The 15932-nt window shown below is 46.1% G+C and overlaps 1 protein-coding gene across 6 annotated transcripts in view; it reads right to left on the bottom strand.

Moving 5' to 3' along the window:
* Positions 1 to 4370, bottom strand: part of LOC140208597 (uncharacterized) — a 35628-nt gene extending 31258 nt beyond the window's left edge. Inside the window, exon 1 of one of the 6 annotated variants that reach the window (XM_072277388.1) lies at positions 4274 to 4370. The gene's annotated coding sequence lies outside the window, so the exon portion shown is untranslated. The other 5 variants (XM_072277392.1, XM_072277386.1, XM_072277390.1 and 2 more) reach the window with 5 other exon arrangements.
* Positions 4371 to 15932: the final 11562 nt, after the last annotated feature.

The following is a 15932-nucleotide window of genomic DNA, read 5'->3' as shown; positions in this document are numbered from 1 at the left end:
TCAAGATCACTTATCAAATCCTGTTCATTGCACAGGAGGGACCAACTAGAGGGGATGCAATATTGGATCTCCTGTTAGGAAACGAGTTAGGACAAGTGACGGAAGTGTGTGTAGGGTATCACTTTGGTTCCAGTGATCATAACACCGTTAGTTTCAACTTGATCATGGAAAAGGATAGATCTGGTCCTAAGGTTGAGGTTCTGAACTGGAAGAAGGCCAATATGAAGAAATGAGAAACGATCTAGAAAGCGTGGATTGGGACAGGTTGTTCTCTGGGAAGGGTGTGATCGGTAGGTGGGAAGCCTTCAAAGGAGAAATTTTGAGAGCGCAGAGTTTGTATGTTCCTGTCAGGATTAAAGGCAAAGTGAATAGGAATAAGGAACCTTGGTTCTCAAGGGATATTGCAACTCTGATAAAGAAGAAAAGAGAGTTGTATGACATGTACAGGAAACAGGGAGTAAATAAGGTGCTTGAGGAGTATAAAAAGTGCAAGAAAATACTTAAGAAGGAAATCAGGAGGGCTAAAAGAAGAAATGAGTTTGCCTTGGCAGTCAAAGTGAAGGATAATCCAAAGAGTTTTTACAGGTATATTATGAGTAAGAGGATTGTAAGGGATAAAATTGGTCGTCTTGAAGATCAGCGTTGTCGGCTATGTGCGGAACCAAAAGAAATGGGGGAGGTCTTAAATGTTTTTCTTTTTTTTTTTTTGCGTCTGAATTTACTAAGGAAACTAGCATGAAGTCCATGGAATTAAGGGAAACAAGTAGTGAGATCATGGAAACTGTACAGATTGAAAAGGAGGAGGTCCTTGCTATCTTGAGGAAAACTAAAGTGGATAAATCCCCAGGACCTGACAGGGTGTTCCCTTGGAACTTGAAGGAGACTAGTGTTGAATTGCGGGGCCCTGGCAGAAATATTTAAAATGTCGGTGTCTATGGGTGAGGTACCGGAGGATTGGAGCGTGGCTCATGTTGTTTCGTTTTTAAAAAAGGATTGAAACGTAATCCGGGAAATTATAGGCCGGTAAATTTGACGTCGGTAGTGGGTAAGTTATTGGAGGGAGTACTAAGAGACAGAATCTACAAGCATTTGGATAGACAGGGGCTTATTAGGGAAGGTCAGCATGGCTTTGTGCGTGGTAGGTCATGTTTGACCAATCTATTGTTTTTCGAGGAGGTTACCAGGAAAGTGGATGAAGGGAAGGCAGTGGACGTTGTCTACATGGACTTCAATAAGGCCTTTGACAAGGTCCCGCATGGGAGGTTAGTTAGGCAAATTCAGTTGCTACGTGTGCATGGAGAGGAGGTAAATTGGATTAGACATTGGCTCAATGGAAGAAGCCAAAGAGTGCTAGTAGAGAATTGCTTCTCAGAGTGGAGGCCTGTGACTAGTGGTGTGCCACAGGGATCAGTGCTGGGTCCATTGTTATTTGTCATCTATATCAATGATCTGGATGATAATGTGGTAAATTGGATCAGCAAATTTGCTGATGATACAAAGATTGGAGGTGTAGTAGACAGTAAGGAATGCTTTCAGAGCCTGCAGAGGGACTTGGACCAGCTGGAAAAATGGGCTGGGAAATGGTAGATGGAGTTTAATACAGGAAAGTGTGAGGTATTGCACTTTGGAAGAACAAACCAAGGTAGAACATACAGGGTAAATAGTAAGGCACTGAAGAGTGCTGTTGAACAGAGGGATCTGGGAATACAGATACAAAATTCCCTAAAGGTGGGGTTACATGTAGATAGGGTCGTAAAGACAGCTTTTGGTACATTGGCCTTCATGAATCAAAGTACTGAGTATAAGAGCTGGAATGTTATGATGAGGTTGTATAAGGCATTGGTGAGGCCGGATCTGGAGTATTGTGTTCAGTTTTGGTCACCAAATTACAGGAAGGATAGAAATAAGATTGAACCAGTGCAGAGAAGGTTTACAAGGATGTTACCAGGACTTGAGAAACTCAGTTACAGAGAAAGGTTGAATAGGTTAGAACTTTATTCCCTGGAGGTAGAAGAATGAGGGGAGATTTGATAGAGGTATATAAAATTATGATGGGTATAGATAGAGTGAATGCAAGCAGGCTTTTTCCACTGAGGCGAGGGGAGAAAAAAAAGAGGACATTGGTTAAGGGTGGGGGGGGGGGAAGTTGAAAGGGAGCATTGGGGGGGCTTCTTCACACAGAGAGTGGTGGGAGTATGGAATGAGCTGCCAGACGAGGTGGTAAATGCGGGTTCTTTTTTTAACATTTAAGGATAAATTGGACAGCTACATGGATGGGAGGTGTATGGAGTGATATGGTCCGTGTGCAGGTCAGTGGGACTAGGCAGAAAGTGGTTCGGCACAGCCATGAAGGGCCAAAAGGCCTGTTTCTGTGCTGCAGTTTCTATGGTTCTATGGTTTCTATGGTTTCTATCCTTTCCTCCCACCATCATTCTGTTGCAGTTGCTCCTGTGGTCACTGTCGCTGCGGTAAGAAGCGGCGAATACAGAGTGATAGAAATGTGCAACAACTCTTGCAGCTCCGGAGGGCTGTTACCCTGGAAACGGAGGAAGTGGCTCGCCGAAAATAATCGAGAAAGGAAATAACAAACGCATATAATGTGCTCTAAGTTTCATTGTGACAACAATTAGCACTGCAGCCATTTTGTAATGGTGAAACTAAACTTTAATGGCTTAATGGCTCCGTTTACCTTGCCTCGTGCTGTGTTAAATTAAACATCAATTAACCGAACAAAAATACAGTTCTTGGAAAACTCAGTGAGGTAAAAGTGCAGTACAGTACTTCAGAATGAGACAATGGTTAGAAGAAAGACGGTTGACATATATATCAGTGACGTGGTGAGATACAGGTTGGAAGGAGGTTGAACAGGATGGCACAGAATGAGCAGATGGAACCAGGTGGGAGAAGGGATCAAGGACAATCACTGATGGTCCTCCAGCAATACACAGATACTGAATTAATAGTACATACTACGATATATATATATAATCCTATAAAATGTCAAAGCTATAACAAACAATAAGAACTTTCGTATATACCCTTTGCCCCTGAACGCACCACAGAAAGCATCCCATCCGGATACTTCACAACTTCCTACGGCTACTGCTCTCCGTTTGACTGCAGGAAAGAGCAGAGAACTGTGGACACAGCTGAGCACGTCACAGAAACAAGCCTCCCTTCCATTGACTCTTTATATGCTCCCCGCTGCCTCAGTGAATCAGGAAACAAAATCGAAGATTCCCAGGACCCTAGACATTCTCAATTCTCAACCACCCATCGGAGCGAAGATTAAAAAAAAACAGAAAACATACCACCAAGCTCAAGGCGGCTTCCATTCTATTGTAATAAGCAAACTGAATGCTCCCCAGCATAATAAGATGGACTCCTGGCCTCACAATGTCACGCGATGTGACTTTGCATCATATGTCTACCTGCAGTGCACTTTCTCTGTAATCATAATCCTTTGTTACTCTCTGTTAATGTTTTACCTAATATACTGCGTAACGTATTGATCTGTGTAGATGGTATAACGCAAGACAAGATTTTCACTGTACGACAATAATAAACTATTCCCCATTTTAATTATGTGGAAATATTAGACAGACTGAGCTTCAGCTCTGGAACTTCGGGAGGGCGATTTCACCGAAGTGTGCAAACTTTTGAGGAACAGACAAATGGAAAAGGCTTAATTCTCGCATTAATAGGGTTATATACCCGGAAACATTCGCTGCGCTTCGGCGGGTCGTAACAGTGGAATGGAGTCAAGAAAAAAAATGCCGACACAAAAAGAGGGAACGTCACAAATCTGGATCTCACTGCCTTGTCTGGACTGACGAAAGATAAGACTACTCATACACACGGAGCAGTGTCCCGCAAATGTGATTACCCCGTTTAACCTCCGGCTGCAAGAAAACAACAGGCCGAATGGCCGCTTCCCGTGCCCTGAATTATCTAAAACAGTTATTGACCTCAGACACTGAACCCGGCGAAGTTTGGATCCGAGACCGCGCGGGGTGAAGGAGGTAATTTTTCCCAGGTACAACTCAACGGATGAGCGCAGTCCCGGCTTCATCACCTTACCTTTTCTTCGGACTAAAGCAACAGGGGCTGAGCGGCGGCTCATCTCAGGCGGTTCCGTGTGAAGGCCCCACAACCCGGATTGACCCCGGCAGGCTCTCTCCAGCAACCCAGACCGATCCCCAGTTCGGGTGAGTTAACGGGATTCACTGCCCATCTGCAAACATGCCCTCTCGAAAAGGACTCAAATACTCACCGATGCGAACTTGACGTGCTATCCTCGCAGACAGCAATCCTACTCTCGTCTCCCCGCGACGATTCGCTTCAATAGAGAACGGAAAGAAAACCACCCACTTTCCGAGACTGAGCATGCGCAATTTGAGATCTGCGTTTTCAGAGCCGGAGTGGGGGTTTTGGAGGCAGAGCAAAGAGGTTAGAAAGGAAATCATAGATAATATAGCATACAGCATAGAGCTGTTCAAATTTTTTTTAAAAAATAACAGTAAACCGATTCCCCATTTTAATTTTGTGGAAATATTAGACAACTTTGTTTGTAGCTTTGAAAAGTGTACACATTTTTGAGACACACAGATCAATGGAAAAGGCTTAATTATCCCATAAATACTGTCGTACATTGGAAAACACCGCAGCTTGTAGCAGTGAAATGAGTCAAGAAAAATAATGCCCACCCACAGCGAGAGGGCGTGACAGATCTGGATCTCATTGCCTTGTCTGAACGGAAGAAAGATTAAACTGCATAACCACGGGAAACAAACTCACAGGTGCTGCAGATCTGCAATAAAATGGGAATGAGGAGCGGGATCACATGACCGGCTGACAGTTCCCTCCGAAACCGGTGACTCTGCTCTTCACCCCTCACACGCTGCACGACCCACCTGCCGCATTTCCACATTAATTCATATTGACACCAGATAAATTTTTAATCATTCCTCCACATCTTCCCCCTTTCTCCTCCCTTAGGGCACTGATTTACGGGTTCGGTCCCCATACCAGTCCGCCATACAGTTCACACCGAGACCGGAAATGTGCACGTTCTATTCAAATCAGTTCTATGTTTAGAAACATTAACTTCTATTCGCATTCCCCAGGCTTCACTGGACAGTGAAAGTGTACCTTCACCAAGTAAGAAACAGCAGAAGGTGGCCATTCAGCCCATCGAGCGATCAACAAGATGGTGACTGCGCTCCCATCTCAGCCACATGTTTCTGCCCGATCCTCATTTCCTCGATCCCTTCGGTCCCCACACATCTGCCGACCTCTGCTTTACGTGAGGACGGTCATGAGTCTTCACCGGCCTTCTGTGGTGGGGATTTACAGACATTCACCACTCTCGGAGTGGAGATGTTTCCCCTCATGTCAGTCCCGGACAATCCACCCCCTTTTTCATTGGTTCAACCGGTAATGATGTTGTGCATTTCAATGTGTTCACTTCTTCGTCCTCGATTCTCTAAATGAAAGGGTTATCACATTTGATCTTTCTTCACATGATGACCAGACCACTCCAGGGATCAGTCTGGTGATTCTTCATTGCACTCTCTATAACAAATACTCTCCAACCTCTGTGTTACTCCTCTATGAAATGAAAACTTTCAAAATTCTTGAAGAACTTGGCAGGTCAGGGAGCGTCTGCGGAAGAGAGTAAACAGTCGACATTTCGGACCGAGCCCCTTCTTCAGGACTGAGACTGAAGAGGGGAGATGCCTCAATTAAAAGGTAGTGGGAACGAAAGGAGGCCTTCGGAAGGGGATAAGGGAAGCCAGGTGGGTGGGAAAGTGCTGTGGATGAAAGAGACTGACAGGAGAGGAGAATGGGCAAGAGGAGAAAGTGACGGAGGAGGGGCCCATAGGGAAGTAATAAGAGGTGAGAAGAAGTAAAAGGTCAAAGTGTGGGAAAGGGGGAAAGGTGAAAATTTTGATCACCGGAAGGAGAAATCGGTATTTCTCCTGTTGGGGTCATCTACTGCATCCGGTTTTCCCGCCGTGGCCTCCTGTATATAAGTGAAACCCGACGTAGACTAGAGACCGCTTCGCCAGAAAAAAAAAAGGATCTCCCTGTTTTAATTTCACTTCTCATTCCCATTCCGACATGTCAGTCCACGGGCTTCTCTATTACCGCAATAACGGCAGACTCAGGTTGGAGGTACAACACCTTATATTCCGTTTGGGCAGCCTTCAAGCTGTCGGCATGAACATCGATTTCTCGAATTTCCGCTAATTTCCCACCCCCCCCCCTCCCTCACCATTCCCCATTATCTGCTTACCTGCCCATAACCTCCCTCTGGTGATCCCCCCCCCCTTTCGTTTTTATCCATGGTTTCTACAGTCTCATATCAGGTTCCCCCTTCCCCAGCCCTTTGTCTCTTTCGCCAATCAACTTTCCAGATCTTTGCTTCACCAATCGCTTGTGACCTTGTACTACTTCCTCCACTCCCCCACCTTTTTATTCTGACTTCTCTCCTTCCATTGCAGTCCTGAAGAATGACCTTGGCCTGAAACGTCAACGGTTGACTCTTTCCCAGGGATGCCGCCTGACCTGCTGAGTTTCTCCAACACGCTGTGTGCATTGCTATCAAAAAAGTTACTCATCAAACATCCAACTAAACTATTTTTTTGCCTACACACTGTCTATATTCTTTTGTTTTCTTCACATCAATCTGCCTATATAAATGCTCTTAAAGGCCACTAATGTATCTGCATCTGCCATCACCCAGTCAGCACATTCCAGCTATCCACCATTCTCTACGTGGAAAAGCTTGCCCCTCACATCGCTTTAAAACTTACCCTTTCTCACCTCAAATGCATGGTCTCTTGTATAAGGCATTTCAAACCTGGGAAAAAATATATTGTCTGTCTACTCCTACGTCTCAGCGATACATCAGACTCCGGCCGCAGAAGATGATCCACAAACGCCCCCAACTTCCCTCGGAGAGAACTGGATATACATTAAAAAAAACAGGACATTTACTTTAAGGTTTGTTCCGCTTTGACTGCGAGTTCGAGGCGGGACTAGAGGCGGATCAGCGGGGGTAACTCCCTCTCGGCTGATCTGATTCCACTATTGGGCCTAATCAGTGAGTGACATCGGTTTGCACCAATGGGAACCTCTCGTAGTTTGATAACCAACTGTTTCACTAACGTAAACCAGAAATGTCCTCGGGTTAGATACACTTCGTATCCGTCAAATGAAGACCTCTCGTCCCTGCAGTCTTTGTCCGCTGGGAAACTAAACACGCTGACAATGAAGACCATAGATACCCCCTTCCTCTGAAAGACAGTGAATCATTCAGAAAGCTGATCGCTGAGAGGAATTATGTTTGTTGGTCATCAAAGTTCGCCCAGAGTCGGCGGGATAGAGTTGATGTGGATATCGGGCGTCTCCCAGTGAAAGGATCGACAGCTGAACCCCCCGTTTTGTCTGCCTCCAGCCACAAGTGGCGCTGTAGTAACCTCCGGAGACGTGCAGAGGAGCTGCGGGGACCTTCGGCCACCGCTGGCGAAGTGCCGATCCCGGATTTGCTGCTGGTTCTCCTGTTCGGGCGGCTGTGAGGAAGGGTTTGATCCCAGGTTTCTGTAAATCAGGAACCGGTTGCAGTGGGAAAGGGCCGGGACCGCGCACTGCCGGATGGTTGGAGTCTCTGGGCTCTCCGGTCCCGCAGTCCCGGTTTTAGCTTTGCTCCCGTGCGTGATCTGTGGGATCGGTAAGATGTGGTTCCCAAAGCTGGGATGGGGTTTGGGATGAAGGGACTCTCTCTGTGCGTGCGGGGAGAGGTCATAGGTGGACGTGTCGGTGTGGGGTGAAAGATGTGATGGCGTAGGGGGATGTTGTTGGGAGAAAGTGGGATGACTGGACATTCCCTCACCCGGGGAGGATGGACACAGGACACGAGGTAAACAAGGGAGGATCTAGTCCATTGGATCAGACAGCTCGCGTGTCCTTTCAGGAAGCAACAATTCTCTCCTGATATTAATTATTGTGTAATTTTGCTGTTAACACTGTGTTTCTTAGAAAGCCCCAGAGTCTGGGATATCTGTCACCGTCATGGGCTGTAGGTGCAGATTGGGAAGTGGAGTTGGGTGTCGGTGACCTCTGCATCAGAGAAGGACACGGGTTTGTACAGCTTCCTGTGAGATATAAATGTCCTGACAGTGGATCCGGATCTGGTGGCATATCCAGAGTTGACAAAGAAGGGGCTGACGAGACAGAGTTCTTACTGGTCAGCAGTGGAGTGCACAGGGACTGTCTAATGGATCGTTTGGTTGGTCTGTTATGATCTCACAGATGGTGACTAAGGAAAGAGGCTTGTTGAGGAGGAGAGCGAGCCGGGAGGATACCCGGAGATCAGCAACTCAGTCAAGGTATCGGGAAAGTGACAGCGAAGTGGTTTCCTGTGTCAGGAGTATAAGCAATCTTTGCAAGTGAAGGGTTTGTGTGGAGATGCAGCTTCCCTGGAGGTGGAGGAAAGAGGACACACCAACAGGTGGAACCAGCTGTGGGAAGACATGGTTTGTCAGGTCTGACGACGAGCTGAATGTACCATAACCTTCAGACTGAATCAGAAAACCATTCGGAGGGTATTTGAAATGTCAGAAGCAGGGGAGATGTGATCACATGTGCAGAGGGCAGAGGTTGTGTCTCCATCAGACCCTCAGTGAGATGGTTCAACTTACAATGTGCAGGGATGAAAGCACAGTGTTTGGGGCTGGATTTAATCACTGATTCTGACACAGTGAGAGGGTTAGTTTTGGCGTAAGGAAGCAACATTAATGGAAGAAGACACAGGAGCTTCATCAATTGCCATTTGTTTAGCAGAACTGACAAATTTATAATATTAATAATTAATTCATAATATTCTGATTTGTAATTCCACAGTCAGTGCTTTTCTGCTAATGACTGAGCACAGAAATTTACAGAATGGGTGAAGTGGCTGCCCAGTGACTGTTCTGTGCTCAAAGTCACTGGGACGTCCCATCACTGAGCAGATATTGTCTTCTCCAGTCTGTCACTCAACGAGTTCATTGTTTACAGGAAATCACAGAACTCACAAAGAAGGGAACCCTGACAGAGTATTCCCTGGTCTTCCTCAGCCTGGTGATGGGGAAAGGCTCCCAGTCCCCGGGAGTGATGTGGGAATCCTTAGTGGAAATGAGGAATGTGTTGGCAAAGTTGGACAAAATTATGAAAGAAGTTTTGGAGCTCGTGTGGTAAAACAACACACTAAATTGAAAATCAGATTGATACATTGTAGACTTAACAATGTTATAGAGCATAGACATAGAACATAGCATAGTGCAGCAGAGGAACAGACTCTTCGGCCCAAAATGTGCTGAACCACATAAATTAGTAACCAAATGGTTACTAAACTGATCCCTTGTACCTACATAATGCCCATATCCTTCCAGTCTCTTCACATTCATGTGTCTATCCAGGTGTTTCTTAAAAGCCTCTGATGTATCTGTCTCTACGACCACCGCAGAAACGCATTCCAGCCACCCAACACACTGCGTGAAAGAACTTGCCTTGCATATCTACTTTGAGCTGATCCCCCCTCACAGTAAATGCAGGGCTTCTGGTATTAGATACTGCATTTCAATTCTGGGAAAGAGGTACAGTACTCTGTGACCAATCTATCTGTGCCTCTCATAATCCTATAAACCTCTATCAGATCTACCCTGTGCCTCCGCCGCTCCCAAGTAAATAACAAGTTTGGCCAATCACTCACTATATCACGTGCCCTCTAATCCGGACGATGTCCTAGTGATCCTCTTCTGCACCCTCTCCAAATCCTTAACGTCCATGTATAATTTGGTTAACAGAGCTGTATACAATTCTCCAGATGCGGCCTTACTAGTGTTTTATAAAGTCCAACATAACCTCCTGACTTTTGGATTCGATGCTTCAACTAATAAGGGCAGACATTCCATTTGCCGTCTGAACCCCCCGATAATCCTGCAGAGCCACTTTTAGGGAGCTATGAACTTTGACTCCAAGATCTTTATGCTCATTAACACTGTTCAGGGTTTTGCATTTAACAGTGTACTGCCTCTCTACATTTGACCCACCAAGTTACAACACCTCACATTTGGCAAGGTTAAGATCCATCTGACATTTCTCTGCCCACATCTGCAAATGACTGACAGAATATCCCACTGTATTCTGTGCCAGTCGTCGGTGCTGTACTCTCCACCAATATTGATGCAACCATGTGCATTTTCACCACGTCATTTATATATAAGATAAACTGTAGAGACCCCAGTAGAGATCCCTGCGGAATACCACTAATCCCAGACGATTACAGCGCAGTGTAGCCACTTATAGAGAGTCAGGGGAAGTCGCCAGAATAAAATGGCGGGAGCAGAGGAAAGTGGTGGATGAAGCCAGGTGAAAGGCGAAAGTCTGGCGGTGAAGGAATCTGATAAGAGAGGACAGTGGAGTACAGGAAACCGGAAGCATTTTGGGACGCCGTGTGAGATGATAGGCGGGTGAGAATAGGCATGAACCCGGGGTGGTGAATAGAAGAAGAGCGCAGAGAGGGGAATCTTTTTTTTTCTCGACGTTCATGCCACCAAGTTGGCTACCTAGACGGAAAATAAATTGTCGCTCCTCCGTCTTGAGGGCAGCCACACTGTGGCACAAGAGGAAACCATGAGCCGAAAATATCGGAATAGGAATGGGAATGAGAATTAAAATGTTTGAACGCTGGGAAGCTCTGCTTTTCATGGATGGAGCGATGGAGCTGAACGAAATGAGACCCAGTTTATCACAGGTCTCAGCAACGTTGCGAAGGCCGCGCCAGAAGCCCCAGACACAACAGACGACCTCAGCAGATTCGCAGGGGAGGTGTTGCCTTACTTGGAAGAACTGTTTGGGTCCCGGACTAATGGTGAGGGAGGAGATGAATGTGCCGTTGTGGCGCTTTGGGTGCCTGCAGGTATAAGCGCCGTGAGGGAGATCGGTGCGGAGGGCGAAGGAGACAGGGGTTCATGGAGGGAGCGATCCCTGCGGAAAGCGGAGAGATGGGGATGGGAGGTACTGATATCTTTGTTGGTGGCATCGCTGTAAAAGTGGGGTCGGCCCGTCCACACTCACCAAGTCTCCCGCCAGTTTAACGGCGATGGAGTTCCTCTTGCTGTTACCTACCGCTCCATGGCGTTACAACCCTAAAATTCATAACTTCCGATTTCCACCATCTCCAGACAAACTTATCGTTACCTCTCCATCACCGCCCCCGTCCCCCAACCACGCTCCGCTTTCCACAGGGACGGCTTCCTTCGTTATTCCGTTTTGTTTCCGACCCTCACCATTCACCTCCCTGCCGGCGCTTACCCCTGCAAGCGGCCACAGCGCTACACCTGTCTACCCAACTCCCACATCACCACCAGTCTTTGTCCCCAAACAGCACTTTCAGATGAGACAACAATTTGCCAACGAATCCACTGGGGTAGTCGGCGTGTGCAATGTTCCCGAAGCAGTCTTCTCTACATTGGCAAGACCCATCGTTAATCGGAGGACCACTTCGTCGAGCCGCTCAGCCCCAACCGCCGAAAACAGATCTTCCCGCAGGCCAAGCATTTAAATTCCGATTTCTGTTCCTGTTCTGACATGTCGATCCTCAGCTTCCTCTCGTTCCACGATGAGACCATCCTCAGGATGGAGGAGCAACATCCTGTATGTTGTCTGGGTAGCCTCCAACCTAATGGCATGAATATCGATTCTCCTTCCGGTGGAAAGAATGATCACTTTTCCCCTTTTGTCCTCTTCCCGAATCTGGCCTTTTACCTCTTCTCACCTGCCTATCACCTCCTCGTCAGTCCTCCCCAGCTTCCCTTTCTCCTGTGGACCATTCTCCCGTCCAATCAGATTCCTTCCTCTCCATCGCTTTAGTTTTCCTGCCCACCAGGCTTGACCTATCACCGTCCAGCTATCCTTCCCCTCCTCCGTTACCTTTTCATTCTGGCGTCTCGCCACTTCGTTTCCGGTCCTGAAGAAGGGTTTCGGCCCCACACTTCGGCTGTTTATCCATTCCCATAGATGCTGCCTGACCTGCGGAGTTCCTCTCGCAGTTTGTTTGTGTCGCTTTTAGTATTTTTGCTGTGAGGCATCGTGACGGAGGGTGCGAGTCAAACGTGTTATTACAATGTTTTTGAGCCATTGATGCCTCACTGCGTTTCAATAATGACGTTGAATTAAAAACCGGGTGACCCATAATGTCCCGGTTATCAATGACTCCGAAAACCTGTACTCAGATAAAGCGATTTAAAGGCCAGGAGCTTTCCATCCTTACAGCTACAAACACCTGGAACTCGTTACTCTCATAAACGTCAAGCTGTCATTGCTCTCACGATGTCATTTTGAGATGGTCATTGGTCTAATGATTCATTAGTAGATTTGTAGGTCTACAGTGTTGAATTTATCTTTCAGCTTTGTGGCTCCGATTTGTGACTATCTCATTAACGAGCTGTATGTTATGAGGAAGTTTATTAGGTCGTGGTGTTTATAACACCAGAACTTTCAATGTGTTTTAACAGCAATATTGCAATGTGTTCCATACTTATTTTGTTTACCTTCGTACGTTTCCAGTGTTAAAATTTGGGGGTTATACCGCAGCATGTATGTGGTTCTAGTGTACTGTGTGCGATGCATTCGAGAGGCTACCGAGTGTTTCAGCCTCATTCACGAAATGAACAAAGTTGCAGATGACAATAGAGGAGGTTGGTCGGGATCCTCAGGGAAGAGTGAGGGATATGACGTGTTGAAACTAGAGAGTTGTGTCCATCCATCCAGGGAGAATTTGGAGCGACACGGATAATCATTGGACAACATTTCGACCTCCTTCTGGAAAGCAATAGAGAAGGACACTGGTCACATAGACCATCAGTGTCGAATCCTTTTCACAATGAGTGCCGGAGGAGAGTTCAACACCTCCTTCATCTGCTCCCTGAGCTTAGTCTGACAGACGAGGTAAAGAGCACAGATGTTGCAGCATGGAGCACAGTTCATTGAAAAATGAAGGTATCTTCAAACAATGTGGGACGCCCACTGTATCAGTCATCCTGTTCCCGATAGCCATCACCGATACAATGCCCATACAGGGTGAAATTTTCCGAGACGATCAGTAGTAAAACGAGGGACTTCCTGCTACTCCGCACCTCCGGGTCCCTGGAACTCTGACCATTGCTGGGACCCTGGAGTCAGCGGTGGACTCTACTGGCCAGTAGAACGATGGTGATGGTGAAAGCATTGAGCAGGGTAATAACAACAAATGGGGTAATAGTGATGGTGATGGTGAAAGGATTGAGCAGGGTAATAACAACGAATGGGGTAATAGTGATGGTGATGGTGAAAGCATTGAGCAGGGTAATAACAACGAATGGGATAATAGTGATGGTGATGGTGAAAGCATTGAGCAGGGTAATAACAACGAATGGGATAATAGTGATGGTGATGGTGAAAGCATTGAGCAGGGTAATAACAACGAATGGGGTAATAGTGATGGTGATGGTGAAAGGACTGAGCAGGTAATAACAACGAATGGGGTAATAGTGATGGTGATGGTGAAAGGACCGAGCAGGGTAATAACAACGAATGGGGTAATAGTGATGGTGATGGTGAAAGGACTGAGCAGGGTAATAACAACGAATGGGATAATAGTGATGGTGATGGTGAAAGCATTGAGCAGGGTAATAACAACGAATGGGATAATAGTGATGGTGATGGTGAAAGGACTGAGCAGGGTAATAACAACGAATGGTGTAATACTGATGGTGATGGTGAAAGGACTGAGCAAGTAATAACAACGAATGGGGTAATAGTGATGGTGATGGTCAAAGCATTGAGCAGGGTAATAACAACGAATGGGGTAATAGTGATGGTGATGGTGAAAGGACCGAGCAGGGTAATAACAACGAATGGGGTAATAGTGATGGTGATGGTGAAAGGATTGAGCAGGATAATAACAACGAAATGGATAATAGTTGAAAAGACTGAACGAAGGACATCCAGTACAGTGACACCTGAAATTGCCAACTCCGCAGGCAAGGCCACCCTATGTTAGAAGAAGAATATATATCTTGGACCATGAAGAACCAGAAAATGTTCTTTAAACGACTCAGTGAAGCCACAAAGATCAGAACCACAGGCGTCGTCCTCCCAGTTCAATACTAAGCGTTTAGATCCTGGAAGCAAATGCCCACAAATCTGGTCTGGTTGGAAAGTGGAGATAGTAGACATGAGATTATTTTACTAGTGACTTTTGTGGTTAGACACAAGAACGGTGGCTCTTTTGATTTAAAGCAAATTAAATACGTATTTTAAGCAACATACTTGGGATTATGGTGATATAAATACTTGTTTTGATTTATGCAATTTACTTTGTTTATTTGAGCGTGGTTTATCGGAGGATGTAAGTAGTTGTGCGTTGTGTGTGCTGGGTCGGAGAAACGTTGTCTCGTTTGTCGGTGTGCAAGTGTGCAGTTAAATGACGACAAAATTAAGTTGACTTGAATAAGTGCTGGAGGAAGCTAAGAAATCAACCTCTAAACCTCACCCCCGCAAAAAAGAGCCCACTTGACCCGCAATAGAAGGCGATTTTGGATTCCCCAGTGGAGAAATGATAATGACAGAGACAACGTTACCAATAGAAAGTGGTTAAAGGGGAGAATGTAAGGCTGCCAATGTGGGGCATCCCGTTAGCATAGTGATTTTGGAGAGGTTACTATGTGCACACAGAAAACAGGAGAAAATGAAACTTTATATCCCGTTTCCTTGACACATGGGAATCATCTGCTGGTACAGACTTGCAGAACAACTCTGCGCTAGCAGTACAAACGGAAACTGCATAACGACATTTATCAGAGATTAAGGGAGCTAGGGCTTTACTCTTTGGAGAGAAGGAGGATGAGAGGAGACATGATAGAGGTATACAAGATAATAAGAGGAATAGATAGAGTGGATAGCCAGCGCCTCTTCACCAGGGCACCACTGCTCAATACAAGAGGACATGGCTTTAAGGTAAGGGGTGGGAAGTTCAAGGGGGATATTAGAGGAATGTTTTTTACTCAGAGAGTGGTTGGTGCATGGAATGCACTGCCTGAGTCAGTAGTGGAGGCAGATACAGTAGTGAAGTTTAAGAGACTACTAGACGGGTATATGGAGGAATTGAAGGTGGGGGCTTATATGGGAGGCAGGGTTTGAGGGTCAGCACAACATTGTGGGCCGAAGGGCCTGTACTATGCTGTACTATTTTATGTTCTATGTTCTATTATCAAAGACCGCTTATTCTGACATGCCGGCCTCTGATACATTCCTATTGTTCCGCCCGATACACTGAAACATCTCAGCCGAGCAATCACCAAAAGGTTCTTTCCGTGCTTAAAAGAGCAGGGACTCTTTCTTTTACCGGACACATCTATTATCGTCCAGAGGGCATAGTGGCAGAAGTGTTTTTGAGTGAAGAACAGAATGAGCGATTTAAATTGCCAAACCTAACCTCTCATATCACTGGAGCCATCAAACTCCCCGCAAATCCTGAACTACTTGGACCCGTGCTTCAGACTTTACAGGAGTTAAACTCACGCAGTGTATAACTCTGCCTAATACTAATGCTACCCGGCAACTTCATTCCGCTCAGGCTGGTTGAATAACATTTGCCCCTTACATCGATAAAACTAAGTTTGACCTGTCAGTTCGTCCTGCTTTGCCTGAGCATATTGCACAATTGTTGTTATTGAAGATACCTCCCTCCCTGTGGGCGATAAACAAAGATCATGTGGAACTTGTATATTCCGCCCCGCCTCACGAAGACCAGTGCTATACGATCCTCTGTACGGCAATATAATTTGTCACCGGCGGCAGGAGAATTTATCCAGTCTGTCATTGAATCAGGAAGGTCTGGTACC

This window comes from Mobula birostris, chromosome 13 (genome assembly GCF_030028105.1).
Source record: "Mobula birostris isolate sMobBir1 chromosome 13, sMobBir1.hap1, whole genome shotgun sequence".
Lineage (NCBI taxonomy): Eukaryota > Metazoa > Chordata > Chondrichthyes > Myliobatiformes > Myliobatidae > Mobula > Mobula birostris.
This window is presented reverse-complemented; position numbering and strand designations above follow the sequence as displayed.